This window comes from Mercenaria mercenaria, chromosome 3 (assembly GCF_021730395.1).
Source record: "Mercenaria mercenaria strain notata chromosome 3, MADL_Memer_1, whole genome shotgun sequence".
Classification (NCBI taxonomy): domain Eukaryota; kingdom Metazoa; phylum Mollusca; class Bivalvia; order Venerida; family Veneridae; genus Mercenaria; species Mercenaria mercenaria.
The window spans coordinates 99,345,189-99,365,654 of NC_069363.1; the positions used below are offsets into that span (position 1 = coordinate 99,345,189).

The 20,466-nt window shown below is 35.8% G+C and overlaps 1 protein-coding gene across 2 annotated transcripts in view; it reads left to right on the forward strand.

Moving 5' to 3' along the window:
* Window positions 1–796: 796 nt before the first annotated feature.
* Window positions 797–20,466, forward strand: part of LOC123523311 (putative inhibitor of apoptosis) — a 34,608-nt gene continuing 14,938 nt past the window's right edge. The window contains exon 1 of one of the 2 annotated variants that reach the window (XM_045300999.2): window positions 797–875. The gene's annotated coding sequence lies outside the window, so the exon portion shown is untranslated. Of the gene's footprint in view, window positions 876–15,147; window positions 15,257–20,466 lie in introns of those variants that run through there. The other variant, XM_045300997.2, reaches the window with a different exon arrangement.

Consider the following 20,466-nt stretch of genomic DNA (forward strand, 5'->3'; position numbering starts at 1 on the left):
GTTAAATGACAACTAAAGGTTGGATTAAGAAAATCTTTATTTCAAACCTTCACAGTAATCTCCTTCGACAGATACACAACGTCTCATTCATAAATGTTTTTTGATCGTATCTTGGAAACCTTTTCAAAAGCTTGCGCGCCGTGCGTTTTTGCTCATCAGTGAGCAAATGCGGGACCCACATAGCACTTTTCTTCTTCAATTTCAAAATATTTCGCAGAATGCGCAACACAGATGCTTTTGAAATGCTAACCATGTCCGCAATCTGCTGAGAAGTATATCTTGCGTCAGAAAGTACTATTTGTTTGATTTTTTCAACAATCCTTGGACTACTTGCACACTTAGGTCGACCAGTTTGAGGCGCATTTTTGAAAGACTCCGCCTGCACAAAATTTCCTAACCCATCTGCAAACTGTGGAAAAGGACATTTCATTACTACCATAAACAGCACATATGTCAGAATAAATGTCATTTGAACCTCTTCCGAGTGAAGCGCAAGTCTTAATGTAAGACCTAATTTCGTTTGCATTTTTTACACATTTACCAACCATTTTGCCTAACCGCCTACGAGTAGGGTTTGTGCAAATGTGAATAGTGTGCGAGATATTGTGTCTACATGTATAGTTTATACGTCGATTGAAAGCTATTACAACGGGAAACACGTGCAAGGCGTGAATTTTGTACTGGCGCTAAAAATAGCGGTAATCAATAGTCAGTGGCATTACTTTTGATTTCACCCTCGTATTGTTACTATAAATAGGAACTATACATAAAGCATGGGCTTCCAAATTATATAAAGCATAGAATACAGAGAAAATGGAAACTAGAAGGAATCTTAACTTGAATTTTCGGATACGTTCTCGTCCTTGAAAAATGTTGTGAGTGCTTTTTTAACTCTTATTTTATTCCAAAGTTGTTTTAAATATATCAGATTTATTTGATACATATCATATCAGTCAGTGCCAAGGTCATATCACTACATAGCTGTCCATCTACTGCGTATGAAAATGGTTCAGTGTGATGAAATAAATCTGTACTCAAATTGGTTAATATTTTACAACACAATATATATGTTAAAACTGAGCAAACATCAATATTTGTCAAAAAAATAAATAAATAAAAGATAAAAACAACAACAACAACCGAGAATGTTGACTGTCAAAAGCCCAAATTCTTCCTGATTGTCGTTACTTATAATGTATTTGGTGTTTTGTCTCTACTCGAGGCTAATATTGGCAGCAAAAACTTAAATTAATCATTAAGTATTTTGAATGTTTGTGTATGTCCAAAATACGACCATGAGTGACTGGACATTTTGTATGGGACTGTTATCCTAGTATGCAGTGGAAAACGGTAGTCACCAAGTTCGGTAAGGTAATGAAGGTTCATACCATCCCACTGTAACACCTTCCTGCTACATTTGATGACCTATATTTCCAGAAAGCTACAGTTCATGCTTTTGTTGCTTTTTAACTTAACTCCCTTCTTTTTAAAATTGATGTCTTGAAAAAATACTTTATTCTGCATTATGCATTTTAGAACATAATTTCTACATGTTTGTTAGTATCAGCGACACCATGTTCACTGGCGAGATGAAACGTTAAAACGAAAGTACCATCAGAGTGTTAAAATGAAATTCAATATCGTTTGCCCTATCAGTTACGCATGACATCATTACTAAAAACATGAAACCCTTTGTAAATGTATTATCTTTTTTTTTAACAAAACAAGTCATTTAAAAATCTTCCGATAGTAAATTCTCCGTGTTAGCCTTCCGGGTATTACTTCACAAAATGCTTGGCTCGGTTTTTTCCGGACTGGTCCTGCGTTTCTCGTGTTGACTCAGTTCTGGTGTTAGGTGAATCCGATTCATACATTGTTAAATCTAGTGTTTTATTAACATTTCACTTTAAAATCAGAGGGCCTCCGTGACCGAGTGGTCAACTTCGCTGACTTCAAATCACTTGCCCCTCGTCGATGTGGGTTCGAGCCTCACTCGGGGCGTTGAATTCTTCATGTGAGGAAGCCATCCAGTTGGCTTACGGAAGGTCGGCGGTTCTACCGAGGTGCCCGCTCGTGATGAAATAATGCACCTGGGATCTCCCTCCACCATCAAAGCTTGAAAGTCGTTATAGGACCTATGATAGTGTCGGTGCGGCGTTAAACCCCACAAAAATAAAACCTTTAAAATCAAGGCGTACTCGAAAACTAGACACTCGCGATAACATTCCTGAATAATGCTTAATTATATACTTGGTATCACAGTTGCTATAGTGACTACGTGACAATTATCCAGATTTTATACATGTCATGATGAATGCAATTTTCACATTTTCGCTGATACTTTTTTCTAATAATGAGAACGTAAATTATAACCTGCATACCCTAATTATTGATGCTGATTAATGACAGTGTTAGCTTACTCTAGGAGAAAAAGTAACACTTGAAGAATTCTCCTCAAGCGGGTAATCCATAACGGTCAGATCCCTTGTAAGGAAATAAGGACAAACAGTAACAAAATCTCTAAAACTAATCAATTTTTAAAATTATTCAATCTTATATTCTTCATTATGTATAATACTTGTTATTAACCTTTTTTAATTATATTTAAGTTACCAAATACCCTGGTATAAAATGTTAGCGTTCCAGGTTTATTTTCCTTGTCGTTTCTATACAAAATGCCGTGGTACTGGTAGTACACGAGATAATTTCAAAACTCTGCTAATCTGAAATAACAAGTTAGATTACATAACATTTTTTGCAAAACGTTGAATAGATTTAAACATCGAAATGAAAGAAGTGAATTCTACAACTAATTTTAACTTCTTGAAATTTTATCATCATAAATTCAAATGCATTTACGTGTTTTACAAACTTGTTGTGTATAGTGATATCAATAGTTTTGAATGACAAACACCTTTGTTCTTTTGAAGATCATGAGAAATTGATGTGAGTGAAAAGAAAAGAATCAAAATTCAGTGGCATGTAATACTGCATTATTTCCCTAACTGAATAGTAATTGTTTTGCATTCGCGGATTTGTATGTGTGTTTAATACGGTTCCGTACCGCTTTAGCCACTGAAATCCTCAGCCAGGAACCGTCCGTCATCAAGCATTTCGACCCTTTAATCCCAGGACACTCTCTAGGCGGCGGGTCCGTAGTGTTGATCAGGCACTGCGTGTCAGTGGTTGGCTTCCAGCTCGTCTCTTCTTTCATGAGCCACAACAAGTTGGATACCCTGCAAGACTATGCCTCTCGCTCTACCATGTAATGCCCGAGGCGCTGAACATTCTCCACAGTGACTGTGCTGGGGAGCCTCTGGACCCGACTTTAACAAGAAAGAGCCATGTCCTCTATCCACACTCTCTGTACTGCTCTTGGAACTCTATGTTCTTGCCTCGCTTCCGTTTATAAATCTTTTCACAGCGAGTTTCCCAAGGAACTGTCAACTCTATCATCGCCAGGCGTTTGTCTTTCCGGGACCAGATGGCAATGTCTGGTCTCGTGTTGTTCTGTACGATGTCATGGGATTTTCTTCTGAAGTTAACAGCCATTTCCCACTTGTCTGATTCATCGAGGAGGGACGTTGTTGTCGCTTTTTATTTTTGATGTAGACCGACTTCTTTGATAAATTGTATGATCTGTGGTTTCTGCTTTGCCCTTTCCTTAGTTCTCTTACGTTCCAATTTGTCTGCAAGTTTTCCGAGTATACAATCGTGTCTCAACCTGTATATGCCTTGGGTTAGCGATGCGGCGTACGCTGACAGCACATGCCCCAAAGTGTCTGCCTTGTTACACAATGGACACTTTGGATTATCTTGTAGTCCCCATCAGTGTAAGCTGGCAGATGACGGAAGCAGGTCAGAAACAGATCTTTGCAAGAAGTTCAATCTGGCTTGTTCGTAGCGCCAGATTCCTGCCGATGTCAGCTTTCTGTCTGTAGTACACCACTTCGTCCAAACGCCTTTGGTCCCTATGGCAACTGCACTTCACCCTTCTTCCTCTCCCACCAAGCGTTCTATATTATCTGCCTCAACGTGTTACTATCCGCGGATCCCCATCTCTGGCTTTCGATGAGACCGAGCCCTTGACGACCAACAGCAATAGTTCCGACTATCTATATCTTTGTGCTGGAGTTTACTTTCGGCTTTACTAACTGCATGGCTTGCAGACTATTTCCGTCCTGTCCTTGTTTCAATTCCTTCTTTCCGGACTCAGATATTCTTAAACTGCTCCACAAATGACGAGAGTTGGAGCTGCAGTTGATTAGTTTTGCTGTAAAGGCCATTGTTGCTGAAGCTGGATGGAACCTTTAGCCATCGGCGCAGGTATCTGCTGACCGTTCTTTCAAAGCATTCTACTGTTAATATTGTAAAGTATTCAATGCCACATCAATCTGGGTAGGAGCCAATGCTGGAAAAGCCATTCCTTAAACTTCCCAGGCAGGCCAGTCTGGTTAATCTGTTTTGAACAACCCTTCCTGTTGCTAATGGTTTTTGATTGGCATCCTTAAGGTTTGGATCATATCATTTGCCCAGGTACTTGATTAGACTACCTACAATGGAGTGTACGTTCTCTTCTTGAACCTTGAGGTTGAACTTCTTTGTGGTCTGTCCCTTTTTAATGACCAGACGTATCGACTTCTTTGCCTTGAATTTTATTATTGTCCATGTGGCAGCTTCGTCCAGTGCAGATAATACACATCTCGCCTGTATATGAGTCGTTGTTGATACCTTAAAATCGTTAACGAAACCTCTGTGTGCTGGTAGGTACACCCGGATGCAGTTTTAGGACCTCGGGTTTCCCTCTTGGCTGCGTTGATGATGAGGTTCATTCCCATTACAAACAAGACGACGGAGATTGTACAACATGTGACAATGCCCTTCTCTAGCTTTTCAAATCTTTCATAGTACCAGTTGAATACTTTCTATTAGACGTTATCAAAAAGTGCGCTTTTTCACAAGGATCTTTCCTTTTGTAACAACTATGATACAAACAAATAATACAAACAGAAATACAGTGCAACCTCTGCAGAGCAACAGTCTGTGGGAGAGGCAGATATTGACCTCTGTTAAGAGGTTGTTGTTCTATAAAGGTTAAATTGATAGTAAGTTTCAGCTATGGGAAATTTTGATGATGTTGTTGTGGAGAGGTTTTTGCTAAAGAGAGGGTCGCTCTGGCGAGGTTGCACTGTATTTCGTTATCATAATGTAAATTTAATAAAAACATTTCCTTTTCTCTTAGCTATTGGCTGTTACAATGCTATGCAATCTAGTTCCATTAACGCTGACTATATAATTTTTTCACTTAAGATAATGTTCCACTCTTTGAAATGTCCTTCAACAAGCAACGATGTTAATAGCCTGTAACGGCTGAGTCCTGACAGCTGTATCATGAAATGGATACTCAGTATATCTTGCATACCGGAACAGGTGAAGTATGTTTTGAAGTGCCTTTAATGCTGCCCTAAAAGAATACAAAAATCATTTAAAAGTTCCTGGTGCACGACATGTTTTATTTGAATGAAATGGAACACCATCATTAATGGAACATTATTGTTACTGCTTTACTTGTGACATAAAAAGGTTAGTTCTCTTGTGAATAGAATCAAATATCGCTCTAGAAATTTCATATAATGAAACAACTTGGAAAATGATAAAGATATATTTTGGTCTGGCTTTAGATTATGCAAAGTTGTCATTATTACTTTTTTTTACAGATTCGTCAGACTGTTAATAATTAGATTATCTCATTACATCACATGGGAGCACATTCACCGTTTAGTCAAGTAAAATTTATCATAAATCTTTTAGTTCGAATACAATGTCCTATAAGATACTACAGCATGTAATAAAAACAACACAAGCTATTTAAGAACAATAATTTTTCTTTCGTCTGCAATATCAGTTTTATTTCATTGATCTTGAATAGTTTTCGATCCATTAGAAGTGAGACTTATTACAAGTAGTTCCAAACCTCACAGGAGTAAATACTAAAACAAGTGTGAATTATTTCAATTAAGGAAGGCTATAAAGAATTTATGATACATAAAAAAGCATAGAATGCAACCAATGAAGATAATAGCAGACTCAGATTGAGTCTTTTTCATGACAGGTAATGGAAGATATAATACCCTCACGCCTCCGAGGACAGGCTTAAGCGGAACTCTTTTGCATAGATATTGAATGGAATTCATGATCACCCAAAAAAACAAAAGATTAACAACACTGAATTCAAGTACGGGGATTCTTTTACGGCCGCCTCTCGGTACTTGGAGATTGCTGTTGTGGTAGTTAATAAAATCTATATGAACAAAATCTGTAAAACAGATCCTTTGGAAGTAAAGAATGCAGCCAAGCAGATTAATAGCAGACTCGGTTTGATAGGGTATGTTCACGAGAGGTAATGGAAAGTTTAATGCAATGTAAGTCATTTTAAAATTTTCTTTTAAGAGTATTTTGTATGCAGTTCTGGCATAAGTAGTAAATAATCATGAAGTATTTAAAAAAATAAAACACTGCACTATTAACGACAGACGAAATATTTATAAAATACTAAACTCCAAAACTTAAAACGATTTGGGTCCAGTGTAAAATGTGTTGGCGACCGATACTATTCTCGTAACCACAATTTATTCCGTAACTCCACATGCACCAGATAATTGCTTTACTAGTCATAAGAGTAATTTAACATCGTTGTATAATAAAATAATCTGGTTTTCATTACGTTTTTAATGTATTGTATTGTATAAACAAACGAAACTTTTCTTCAGGGATGTACCTTCCTGCTATTTCTACATATGGTTTTGTTTGTTTATTTCCAATTGTTTATCGTTATAACTAACGTGATCCTTTGTTCAAGTCGTAAACGATATTTAAAGTTCAAATAAGGGAAATATTTTGATTTTTCTCATCTTCAGAACACGTTTGCTAAAAAAAATATTTTCTGTGTCTTTATATTTAAATGCAACAATGTTTTATACACTCATGTACAAGTTGAGAAACTAACCCCGAAATATGATTCGCTACACAATACATTATTACAGCAGTCCTATAGGTACTCAAGGTTAATTGATCTAACAGCTAAAATGCATTCATTTTCTTACCTAAACATCGGAATTCTTTTGACTGTTGCCAAAGATTCTTTTCAGAATTCTACCCTAACAGAAATAGTAAAACCACTGAGAAATGGAAGGTTCCAAGGCTCAAAGGATTACAAATAAAACTTGACAGAATAATTGTTTCTGTGTCTGTCTTTTAAATGAAATTAAAATTACTTTTAAAGAACATACTTGCAAAGATATCGACTCCATGAGCACTGTTATTGTTGATATTTGTTACATAGCTCTTAATGCAATACAACACGCCCGCTAAGCTCAATAGGGAGAGCGCCGATCTACGGATCACGGGGTCGTAAGTTCGATCCTTTGGCGGACCATATGTTCTCAGTGACGATTTGATAAAATACATTGTGTCTAAAATTATTCGTCCTCCATCTCTGATTCATGTGGGAAAGTTGGCAGTAACCTGCGGTTTGTACAGGTAAAGAATCCAGGAACACTGGTTAGGTTAATTGCCCGCCGTTACATAACTGAAATACAGTTGAAAACGGCGTTAAACTCTAAACAAACAATTTTAATGCAATGCAATGACTTCGGGCACAGTGTTTCCTGGCAAATATCGACTATTAACAAAATGGAACTTCTTCATTAAATCGTCTTAAACCATCATCAGGGCGGTAAATTAAATTGTGGTTATGTGAAGCAAGTGAAGCAACATCTTAGAAAGATTTCACGTTTTTTTCGTCTTCTTTTTATACTCGCGGGCAGAAATTTAAAAGCCCTTATCGAACACATCTAAGAAGCAAAATGTCTTCTTTGAACACAACAAGACGCTACAAACAACACAATGTACTAGAACAAGAAATTTTGAGAAAGACAAAAATACGTTTTTAATCTGACTAGAAGATATCACGATTACAACCTTACTGTTATCACTAAGTCTTCCAAACAAACGATACATAACTGGACTTTCTCATCTATATGCACATTTTTATCACAGCCAGTTCAAACTTCAAAAGTTGGACCTATGGTAAGTTAGTTAAGTTTAAACATAATATATTTCAACATTTTTTTATAAATTTTATTAACTGTAACAACGGCAATCTTCGAGTGCCGTCACAAGTATCTACGTACTTTGATTCAGTATTGTTATACCATATCTGTTCCTTTGGGATAATGAAGTTCATATAATATATTAGTGATAGAATTCCATTTATGCCAATGCTAGGGGCGTGAGGGGTGTTGCAAGTTCTATGAACAGACTCAATAAAATCGAGCCTGCTATTATTTTGCTCGGTTGTATTGTATGTGTCCAAAGGATCTGATAAGTTACATGTTATATTGCCTAGTATGCAATAAATGATTACATTCGCTAACGAAAAGAGAATCAAAATATTCACAAACGTCTAGCAGAGTTAATATTTAGACAGGAAACAGAGGTTGATCAAATTATATATTGCCAAACTATTTTTTAATCTTAAAGTGATTGTGGTGAAAGTTGATACGAGTTTCTACGTCTGAAGATTTTTTTGTTTTGTTTTTTGAAAGCGAGTCTTTTATTTGTTAGACGCACTAAATATGGGCACTTCAAATTGTGAAGGACATATTAAGGTATTGGACCCCTAATAGTAATGTTTAAAAAATGGAATTTGCTTAGTATATTCTTAAAGTTGACCATGTTTTGCACTGTGTTGCAAATTTTAAACAACTTTTACCGTGCCGTTTTCTGTAAATTTTGTATAATTTATGGTATTTCCTCAAGCTCAAGTAGAGACAAATTTCAATGTGATGGTCACTTTCTAAAACGTTTGCAGAGAATTCATTAGAGCATTACATTTGATAAAAGAAACATCAAACTATTGTTAAACAATTAAAGAACAAAAAATAAAACTGTAAATGTCATTTTTCTCTAGGGTGCCTCAAGTAAACGGATTTAATGAGACAGAATTCTAACTCCAACATTGAAAAACCAAGGTCGAATCCTGTTGGTCTGTTTTGAATTTTGCTCACTTCGTTCAAAAATAACCTTGGGGCGGAAGTAAAAGCTACCTGCATTTCTTCCACAATATGTAATCTAAAGAATGAAGGCAAAATAGAGAACTTTTACCGCATGTAACTCAGTATTTTTAAAGATGTCTAGCTCTACCCATCCTGATTCAGAGGTAAATTCACTTTGAACAGCAAGAAATCGTTTATAGCATGAATATTTTCCACTTTTGTACAATACAGCCATAATAAGTCTTGAAAGAAGTGAAAACATACTAGAAAGAAGGAAAATATGGAGAATTTTTTTTTTGTCCCAGTGAACTTGAACCTACGCCCTCCTGAAAATTGCAGTCAAAGTAGGTTTATGGTAGGAATTGAATACTCTTCAAAAAGGAGGTACTCTGTAACGGGTCCAATACTTTATTGCTTTCCAAGCAAACCCGTTTGCCGTTTGTCTCCTTAGCTTACGGTTAGTGCTAGAATGTACAGTAAATACGAAACTGCTGAGTCGATGTAAGAAATAAAAGCAAACGTTCAAATGACATTAACTTATAATGCAGTTCATAGAAAAGTTCCAAATTAAATGAAGTTTTAAATACGATGTTTAAACCAAAGTGCAAAGTTATTAGGTGGTCAACACTTTGAAGTACACTTCAATAAAAACTAGTATTGATTATTATTCATCAGGTTCTTCCATCCTGGATGAAAATATTCACGATTTTCATTTATTTGTAGTGTTTAGTTCATTTGTTTTATATGCATGTGATAAATGTACTATGCCATGAAAACAACACTCTTGACGTTTTGTGTATCCAGTAGCGACTTGCCTTAGTCCCACAATAGCCGTTTTGCGCGAAATTCTGGCTATATCTTCTGCGCGTCTGTTGCATTGAAACATCCCAATTGTGCGCTCGCGCTGAATTTGATTCAGTCTGCCATAGAACCAACAATATTTTTTGTTGTTTTTCTGAGTGTGTCAATCATCTGTGTTTCCAATGACAGTAAAATTTCACAAAGAAAATCATTATGTACACGCGCACATGAATTCCGTACAAAACGGCTATTGTGGGACTACTGACTTCACGGTTGACCGATTTTGTTAGAATAAACACGCGACGAAGTTCTTCAGGTGTAAAACAAGTCAAATACAAATTGTTTTTGATTTAAAACAATTCCCCAGTTATACCCCTGGATAGATTCTTTTGCCGTTCAGTATATTTATGTGCATTGTACAACCAAAGGTTAGGTTGTACAATGAAAAGAATATATAGCAGATACAATAAATGACATATTTTATACTTAAGAAATTAGTTTGATTTTTACATAAATATTGTGAGTTTTCAGAGATGGCTTTGGGTACAATATATATTCAACCATTTCGGGTTATAGGACAATTATCTTAATAGCTAAACAATTGTTAATTCTGGTTCCTGTCCAATGATAAGCGTATCTTTTTTGAGCCAAATAAGCTGTGTAAAGCAGTTCCTTGAGGTAAAAGAATTGATCATAGAGTTCATTTAATGTACCTGTAAAACACAATTCCGGTTTTGCCGGTACCTAGGAAGAAGAAGAAGAATCTTTTATTTCCAATTTCGAGCCCTCTGGGGCATAATAATTTTGATATATAATTGTAATTATTTATTTGTACAGAAATGGTTTTGGATATGTATAGGAGAGTCAAAATGTTGAAAATCCTAAGCTTTTATTTTACATGTATGATCAACGGCTAAAAGATCAGAATATACAAATGTGGAATATAAAATGTGCAGAAAATAGTAAATTAAATCTATATTATAATTACAAGTTGAATTTTGAGCCTGAACCATATGTTGACTTTATAGATATTATCAAATTTAGATCTAGTTTAAATGCATTAAGATCATCCTCTCATTAGCTAATGATGGAAAATGGTAGACATATAGGATGTGTATTTTGTGTGGCAGAAGTTTAGAGGATGAGTACCACTTTGTATTGATATGTCCGTACTATCTTGATTAGACAAAAATATATTTAAGCAAAATACTATGAGGATCCAAATATACACAATTTTAATATTTTGATGTCTAGCATAAACAAAACTGTTGTTAGAAACTTGGCAATGTATGTACATTATGCAATGAAGCAGAGATAATCTTATTGTGGTAGTAACCTTTAATATTTGCGACCTTGATTTATGTGTTTTTGTGTTCAGATATCTTATGTCTTGTGCACATTATATGTCGGCTGGATAACATAATTGTAATGATGTATATATAGTATGTGTCAGGATACTGGTTATATGACCCAGGGAAGTGCCTACGCCTTTAGTATCTTGAACAATGGTTTGGGTCCAATCGCTAAGGTGACTATGTCTTAGACTAGCTGACAAACGATGTAGAATGTCCTTTGTTAAAACGTAAATCTGGTGAGACCAAATATCTCTGATATAGAATTTTCCTCTGGCTACCTTGCCTAAATGATTCGTGTACCAATGATTCGTAAATGATTTTAATTATGAGCTAGGCAATTTCAGGGATCAGGCAAATCAATAAATATTTCAAACTAACAATTTCCATTTAGCTCAAACTCCTATAGGCTGGAGACTCTATACTTGACTGGTCATTTTGTTGAAGTTCCCGTCAGACAATGTCTTTGATTCAACAACATACGAGTCCTATCGTATAGATGCTCGGCCTCTGTCCTCGCAAACTCTATAAGTCTGCCCTGACTCCTGGATGCTCAGCGCCTATATGCTATCATATGTAGCATTCAACTACCATATAGGTATTATCCCCGATGCCTTGGCTGTACTTCGCCAATAATGCTGAACCGTCTATAAGCTGGAACTCTCCTACTATCTCAGTAGATTACCAATCTCTGTCTCAGCTTCCCAATGCTCAGCCTATATATGCTACCGTCTATAGCATTCAATTACCTTTAAGGTAAAAATCCTATGCGCTGGCCCTATAGCTCGAAACCTTATTGAAATTCTGCAACTCTTCTTTAGTCTGTGAACTTCAAAAATCTTCTTTTTAATAATTTATCCGCCCTGACAGGGTAACTGCAATAGTCTCCTTATCAAGGTACTGGGATAAATTATTAGTTGAATCCTCGATGTGTCTTCTTCGATCGCTGGATACCGAATGAATTCTCTGTCATCCATCTACCTATTTATACCCCAGCAGACGTGCTATTTTTAGAACTTGTTTCTGATTGGTCCAAATTTAAACATAACGTTTCACAACGAGTGCTTGCTCTATCAAATATCTGGTTTCCTTTAACTTTTGTATATGACATATTGTATGATGCTGGGATCCAGCTATCTATATAATGAACCCAAATCAGCTAGAAATGACCCAAATTCTATTAATTACAGCAATTCAACAATAATTATAGCAATGACAACTTGAAAAGGGAGTCAAGCACTATCTGTGCTTATGTGTTACGTTAACAATATATCAGATATACAAATTATTCTGACAGTATGTATGTTGTATATTGTGTATGGGCCGGTGGCCTTTGTACTTTCTGTAAATAAACCATATATAAACCATAAACACACAATTTCAAAAGAGATATCACTAACACTACATAACAACAGAAATATAAAAATGTAATACTGAAGTAATAATAAACGTGAAATTAATGGATGCAGCCAGTTCGAAGCTCCCAGTGAAGAGAATCCAGTAAACTGAGTCTGCTTATTGTTGTCGACTCCTAATTACAAAACAGTCTTACCTGAAAACATGTGATCACAAGAATTGTTGATCGCTATTGTATAGGCAGTGGAACTAAAAGTACAAACTTCAAGTAGGAACTATCTTTTTTAGATATATGTGTAGTAAACTCCAAGTACGTAGACTGAAAATGTTTTAAAATATCTTTTACTGAAAAAGAAAAAAGTTATTTGAGCTGAAAAGAAATGATCACGGGTAAAATATTTGGAGAAAAAAATGAAGACAACTCCGCTAAAACCTTATGGTAAGCTTAGGTGGCTATTGACCTAGTACCTCATGCAAACTATGCACTTGTTATCTCCAGGCAGGGGGAAAGCATGCATTATATAATTGCCACAAAGATTAGCAATCTGAATGAAAAAACTAAGAAAAGATCAAATAAGTTAGTGCCCTGGGGAAAGTGTGACATTTTCTTTGGTGAAATTTGTCAACAAACGGACAATTTTTTATTGAAAAAGTCAAAACCCACAGAATTTCACAAGGTAAAACATGTTGAAAAGGCTACTGTTGGAAAGAGAACAATCTCTATTACCCATATATATACGTCAAAGTATGGGAAAAATGTCTAGAAATATGAGCAAATCAAAGAAATCAATTTCAGGACTGTTAGATGCATGACTGTCTTATAATGCGTAGCATTTAACATAGGTTAATTTTCCATTGAACTGATATAACATGATTAACAAACGGTGTTCACTCAACAATAATATTTCATTATATAAACAGATTGTTTCCCTCGTGTAAAGAGGGCTTAGGATAAATCTCTATATTGTAATGTAACAACCAGCTATATAGTTTCTATGCTTACAGCTCCTTTTTTACGTATTCCCTTGCGTGGTAAAGATATTCCTTGGGTTTTAACCGCATAGAGAGAAATGGATTATGCGATAATTTGACAATTTACCCGGTGGATGGGAACAGTGTTTTGAATCTGGCCTCAAAGTTCAATGAGGCAAGTACATCAAAATTTTAACAGTATTGTCTTGTCTGTTCTACCTGTGGGCAGTACTGTTAAAGCATACTGAGAAGCAACATGTCTGACTTGAGCATTAGAGGACGCATTAATCAATGAATTGCACATTTAATAAATGAAAGTGTCAATGCGAAGCAAATCCGACAGCCTGAAAGTAAAGCATATGGAAAAAAATGATAATATATTTATGAATCATTAATTACGATTTGCAGACATATCGCTTTAAACATAAGACAATTCGGTGTGATATTTCCATGTAGTACAGCTACATTCTTTCTATTCAATAACACATGTTAGGGCGTTTGCTTGCTAATGGCCATTGTGCCATTGACTTCCAAAGGCGGCGTTCTACTGTGTTCCTTTATATGTTCGTTTCGTCCTAGCTGTCTATATGTACTTTTGTGTATATGTTTATTGCGTACACTTCATTGTATACACTGTTTGAGGGCCTTCATTTTTCATGTTGGATAATAAATCTTACTTTTCTACATTTTTATCACTAAAAAGTGTTAATTAAAAGACCCCAAAGCGCATGAAATATCTCTTTAAATGAATGTCCAAAGTCTTTTCTCAATTTCGAAATATTTGACATTTGGCATTCAGCTTTAAAATCAACTTTTCGTAACTGTAATTTAACAAATATTGTGTTTTACTACATGTCAGAATATTCTAGTGTTAATCCGTGAAATTATATACGATATGTAACATATTAATAATGCATTTCAGTATTATTTCTAATCTTAAGTTTGTTAAAAAACTAAAAGGTGGTGAAAAGAATGCTCCCCTTAAAAAAAATATGTCTGAGGTTTTAAAATTTAACACAATTATGATCAATAAGAAATGATAATCGTTCATGACAACATTGAAAAAGATTACTTCTTGCGGAAATAAACAAATGGATATGAAACAACTGCAAGAAACTTGCACTTTGAAGCAAAACAAATGTTTTCTTATAAACAATAATGAATTATTGATATTTTAAAGTCATTTTAAGAACATTAATACTATATATAGAATAGTTGTAGACAGTGATGGAGAATCTGACAATCGGACTTTAAGCAGAAATTGTACCTACATAATTCATTCAATTGTTTTAAAATGAGATTACTCACATGAGTAAAAATAAAAATGCAATACGTTTTACTATTTGATATGCAATGCTTGCTATGTTTTACTGGGTTTTAAACATAGATAGTGTACAAATTTAACAATAGTCTGTCGTATAAAATTTTGTATTAATAATGTAAAGTATATGTATCATGGACAGTGAGACTCTAATAAATTATCTTATCTTATCATAATTACTGTTGTCACGAAAAGATAAACAATGGTGATAATAATTTTAAAAGGAAATCAAGCATAGTCCTTGTTAAACAAAATATGTGTAACTTATCTATTTATAGCTTTATGTCACGCGCTATGTACTGTATATTGTAATAATAAGAATAAGCTGACGTAGTATCTATAAATGGAATTTGGAATGGAATTCCAGTTTCGTAAAGGTGACGGAAGGAATATAAGGGGTATGTAAGAATTTAAATTCATATGCATTTAAAATCACATTCAAATATACTATTGTCTCACATTCAAATATACTATTGTCTTTGTAATTACGTATTGTCATCTTAAAATCGTAAAGTCTGACAAAATGTAGCATAAGTATTCAATAAGGATCATTTAGAACAGCAATAGTTAATGTTATATAAATTTTGCCTTGCAAATTTCACGGACACACAAGAAATGATGGCACATGTTTATACCCGATCTGTTTTTAATCGCTGTTTATGACGTACAACAAAATGTATACAAAAAAGTAATAATACCCTATCGTTGATCATACGCGGTGTTTCAAATACATGTTTAAAATACATGTTAACCTATACTTTGTTGGTGCGCCGTAAAACCCAAATAAACATAAATAAACATTAAAATACATGTATACAGTCTGGTGATCCGGTACGCTTATCATTTTGAGCAACTCACCTACAGTTTGGTCGATATTTTTCGACATGTTCTTTTCCACGAAGTTTTGCATTGAATGTATATAAGATACTGAAAAAGAAAACATTGGTGAAAATATGAGTTAGATATTGGTAAAAATGCAAGAAGAATGAAGTTTTTCTGCATTATTTCAAAAGCGTAATTTATAAAAATATCTCGCAAATATCATATGTCAATAAGTTTTTACACCAGTCACATTCATAGCACTTACATTTTGTTGATTTTTGAGAGAAATTGATTTTTGCATATGTAGGTTAATCCCTCCAATACGATGATCACATTAAAAGATAACAGTATAATGACATCACGTTTAGTATTTAAAAGTACAGAGAGGACTCGATAATTTATATCATTAAGATAAAAATGGTTGTACATGTACAATTAAGTTTCAATTTTATTGTTCACGTGTTATAAGAGCGCAGCTTATAATGAAATAGAAACTGAGTAAGGAAAGATTCAAACCGTAAAGCCGGCGTTTTATTCATTCCTGCTTCCTTATTTCGAAACATGTATCTTGATAATAATTTCCCAAATATAATGTTTCTCTTATTCACGTTATTTAGTAACTACGTTTCCTACCTATCTCTGTCTCTTTATACTGCCTCATACCTATCACGAGTATTATGGGCAGGGTGCGTGTCGGTGATTAGTACAGAATAAAAGAATAGATAGATAGATAGATAGATAGATAGATAGATAGATTTATTTCTGCATACAATGTACAATTTCATGGCATCATATAAAACATACAAACAACAACTGTCAGAATAATTTGTATATTTGATATATTGATAACGTAACACATAAGCACAGATAGAGCTTGACTCCCTTTTCAGGTTGTCATTGCTATAATTATTGTTGAATTGTGGTTAATTATAGAATTTGGGTCATTTGTGGCTGATTTGGGTTCATTATATGGATAGCTGGGTCCCAGCTTCGCACATTATGTCATATACAAAAGTTAAAGGGAACCAGATATTTGATAGAGCAAGTACTCGTTGAAAAACGTTATGTTTAAATTTGGACCAATCAGAAACAAGTTCTAAAAATAACACGTCTGCTGGGTATAAATAGGTAGATGGATGACAGAGAGCTCATTCGGTATCCAGCGGTTGAAGAAGACATCGAGGATTCAACTAAAAATTTATCCCAGTACCTTGATAAGAGGACTATTGCAGTTACCCTGTCAGGGCGGATAAATTATTAAAAAGAAGACTTTTGAAGTTCGTAGACTAAAGAAGAGTTGCAGAATTTCAACCAGGTTTCGAGCTATAGAGCCAGCGCATAGAAGTTTTACCTTAAGGGTAGTTGAATGCTATATACGATAGCATATATAGGCTGAGCATCGGGAAGCTGAGACAGAGACCCAGAGTTTGGTAATCTACTGAGATAGTAGGAGAGTTCCAGCTTATAGACGGTTCAGCATTATTGGCGAAGTACAGCCAAGGCATCGGGGATATACCTATATGGTAGTTGAATGCTACATATGATAGCATATAGGCGCTGAGCATCCAGAAGTCAGGGCATTCATATAGAGTTGAGAGGACAGAGGCCGAGCATCTATGCGATAGGACTCGTATGTTGTTGATTCAAAGACATTGTCTGACGGGAACTTCAACAAAATGACCAGTCAAGTATAGAGTCTCCAGCCTATAGGAGTTTGAGCTAATTGAAAGTTGTTAGTTTGAAACATTTAGTGATTTGCCTGATCCCTGAAATTGTCTAGCTCATAATTAAAATCATTTACGAATAATTGGTACACGAATCATTTAGGCCAGAAGGCGCTGTGACAGCAGGTAGTCTGAGCTACATACTTTATTTATTTTGTTGGGTTTAACGTCGCACCGACACAATTTTAGGTCATATGGCGACTTGAGCTACATACAGTTGAGCTTTAGAGATAGTTCCAACTTAAAGTTTCAAGATGGACTACAATAAATGGGTAGCGATGGGTGAACGAAGGGCTTTTCGGGTTCAGAGCTGAGCGATTATGTGGATAGAAAAGAAAAGGAGTACACTGAACGTGAGGAGCGTATGCAGAGACGAGATGAAGACAGGCGAAGGTTTGAGGCTCAAGAAGCGGAGAAGAAACGATTGTTTGAGCTTGAACAGGCCGAGAAGTTACGGCATTATGAGGAACAAAAGCGGGATTATGAAGAACAGCAGGCCGAAAAGAAAAGATTGTTTGAAATTGAACGTTTGAAGGAAGAACGAGCTTTGAAGGAACAGGAGTTTGCTTAAAATAAAGGCTGATGCCGGAGCTTTAGGAACTGATAAAGGTGCTGAGCACTTGAGCAGTAAAACATTGCGGCTTAGGCTACCAAAGTTCGAGGAAAGTAAGGATGATATGGATGCATACCTTGAGCGATTTGAGCGGTTTGCAAAAAGCCAGGGATGGAAAGAAGAGACATGGGCTGTGAGCCTCAGCTTATTACTTACAGGAAAAGGCCTGGACGTATACACAAGCATGCCTCCAGACCAAGCCAATGACTATACGGCATTGAAGAAAGCAGTTCTGAAGCGTTATCAGTTAACAGAAGAAGGTTTTAGATTGAAGTTCAGGGAATGCAAGCCAGAGCGTGGTGAAACTGTTTCCCAGTTTATGGCAAGGCTGGACAGGTATTTCAGTCGATGGACAGAAATGGCAGAAGTTGACAATACGTTTGAAATGCTGAAAGACCTTATGATCAGAGAACAGTTCATCCAAACATGTTGCAAAATCGAGAGCTGAGATCACGCAGTTAGTAGAACAGTACATTGAAGCGCATGGTGGTACTATAATCTCGAACAGGGTTTTGAAAAATAACTCCTCATCCAATAGGCCACCACAACGTTTAAGTATGACATCTTCATCTCAGTCCCAACAAAGAGAAAGGCCAACTTTTAAAAAGCCTGTATGTTTTATATGCAACAAGGAAGGTCATATAGCTAGAGAATGCAGAGACCTATCCAAGAGGAAAGTAAGCGGTGCAGCTTTAGTTAGTAGGGGATCCTATGAGGAAAGACAGAGAAATAGGCATGGCAAGCAAGATTCTACACCAACAGACTGGAGAAAGGAAGGCCAAGCACAGAAAGACAGACAGTCGGATGACAGAAAAGTTGCAGCCTCAGTTATAGCAATATCATTAGATAACGAACGGTTAAAAGACTGCATAGAAGATGGACGACTTATGTTTGCACATGGAAAATTCATTTCGGTCATAGCAAGCACCTGTACCATTGATTCACCAAACGGTGAAAGGAACTTGATATTGAAGAAAGGATATATAGGTGATAAAGAAGTTCAGGTTTTGCGAGATACAGGGTGTGAGCTGGCGGCTGTCAGGAAAGATTTCGTATCAGAGAATCAAATGTTAGAGAAGAAGTATCTTATGGTTGCAATTGATGGGCGTACAAGGAAAGTTCCTTCAGCAAGGATACAGGTTGATACACCATATTTTACAGGAGAAGTTGAAGTCATGGTTTTGACAACTTTGATCTGCGACTTAGTTATAGGAAATATAAAAGGGGCTTCTGATAGACCAGATATTAACTGGATAGTGACGGCAAACAGTCTCCATCAAAAGAAAATATTGTTGCAGCTGTCGTAACAAGAGCACAGGCTGAGAAAGAGAAACAGTCAATAAAGCCATTAAAGGTTGCCGAAACCAAACAGGATGAATTTAATGTCGAACGTTTAAAAAAAGCATAGAAGGAGGACAATACCTTAGGAAAGCTGTGGACGTATGCCTCTGATAAGAAGAAAATGAAAACAAAGTGTGGTTTTACATTTATGTACGAAATCAAGAAGGCTGTATTGTATAGAACCTTCGAAGAAAAGAGAGGCAGTATTATCAAAGAGATAAAGCAAATTGTAGTTCCAACTCAGTTCAGAAAGAGAGTTATTTCTTTAGCTCATGAATCAATAGCTGGAGGACACCTATCAATAAGAAAGACAGTTGATAGAATACAAACAAGTTTTTACTGGCCTGGGTTAACTAGTGATGTCACAAGGTTTTGTAGGTCGTGTGATATATGTCAGAAAATGATTCCAAAAGGAAAAGTTTGAAAGGTTCCATTGGGAGATATGCCAATAATGGAGACACCATTTCATCGGGTGGCTGTGGATTTAATAGGACCTATTGCTCCTGTTTCAGAAAAAGGAAATCGGTATATTCTTACCGTGGTCGACTATGCCACAAGATATCCTGAGGCAGTTGCATTACCTAGGATTGAGACAGAACGGGTAGCTGAGGCTCTGCTAGATATATTTTCTAGAGTAGGATTTCCATCCGAAATTTTGAGTGACAGAGGAAGTCAGTTTACCTCACAGCTGATGGAAGAAGTTTGTAGGCAGATCAGTCTGAAACAAATGTTCACAACTCCGTATAGCCCAAAGTGCAATGGTATTTGTGAGCGTATGAATGGTATTTTAAAAAAAATATGTTGAAAAAGATGTGTCAAGAAAAACCAAAAGACTGGGATAGATATTTGTCAGCCGTAATGTTTGCATATCGAGAGGTTCCACAAGCAAGTACAGGATTCTCACCATTTGAACTACTCTATAGCAGGACAGTCAGAGGACCTATGCAAGTACTTAAAGAACTTTGGACTGAAGCTGAAACACCAGAAACAAGAAACAAATATGAATATGTATTAGACTTACGGAATAGGCTGGAGGAAACATGTAAGATAGCTAGAGAAAGTCTTCATTCAGCACAAGAAACGTACAAGCACCATTACGACAAGAGTG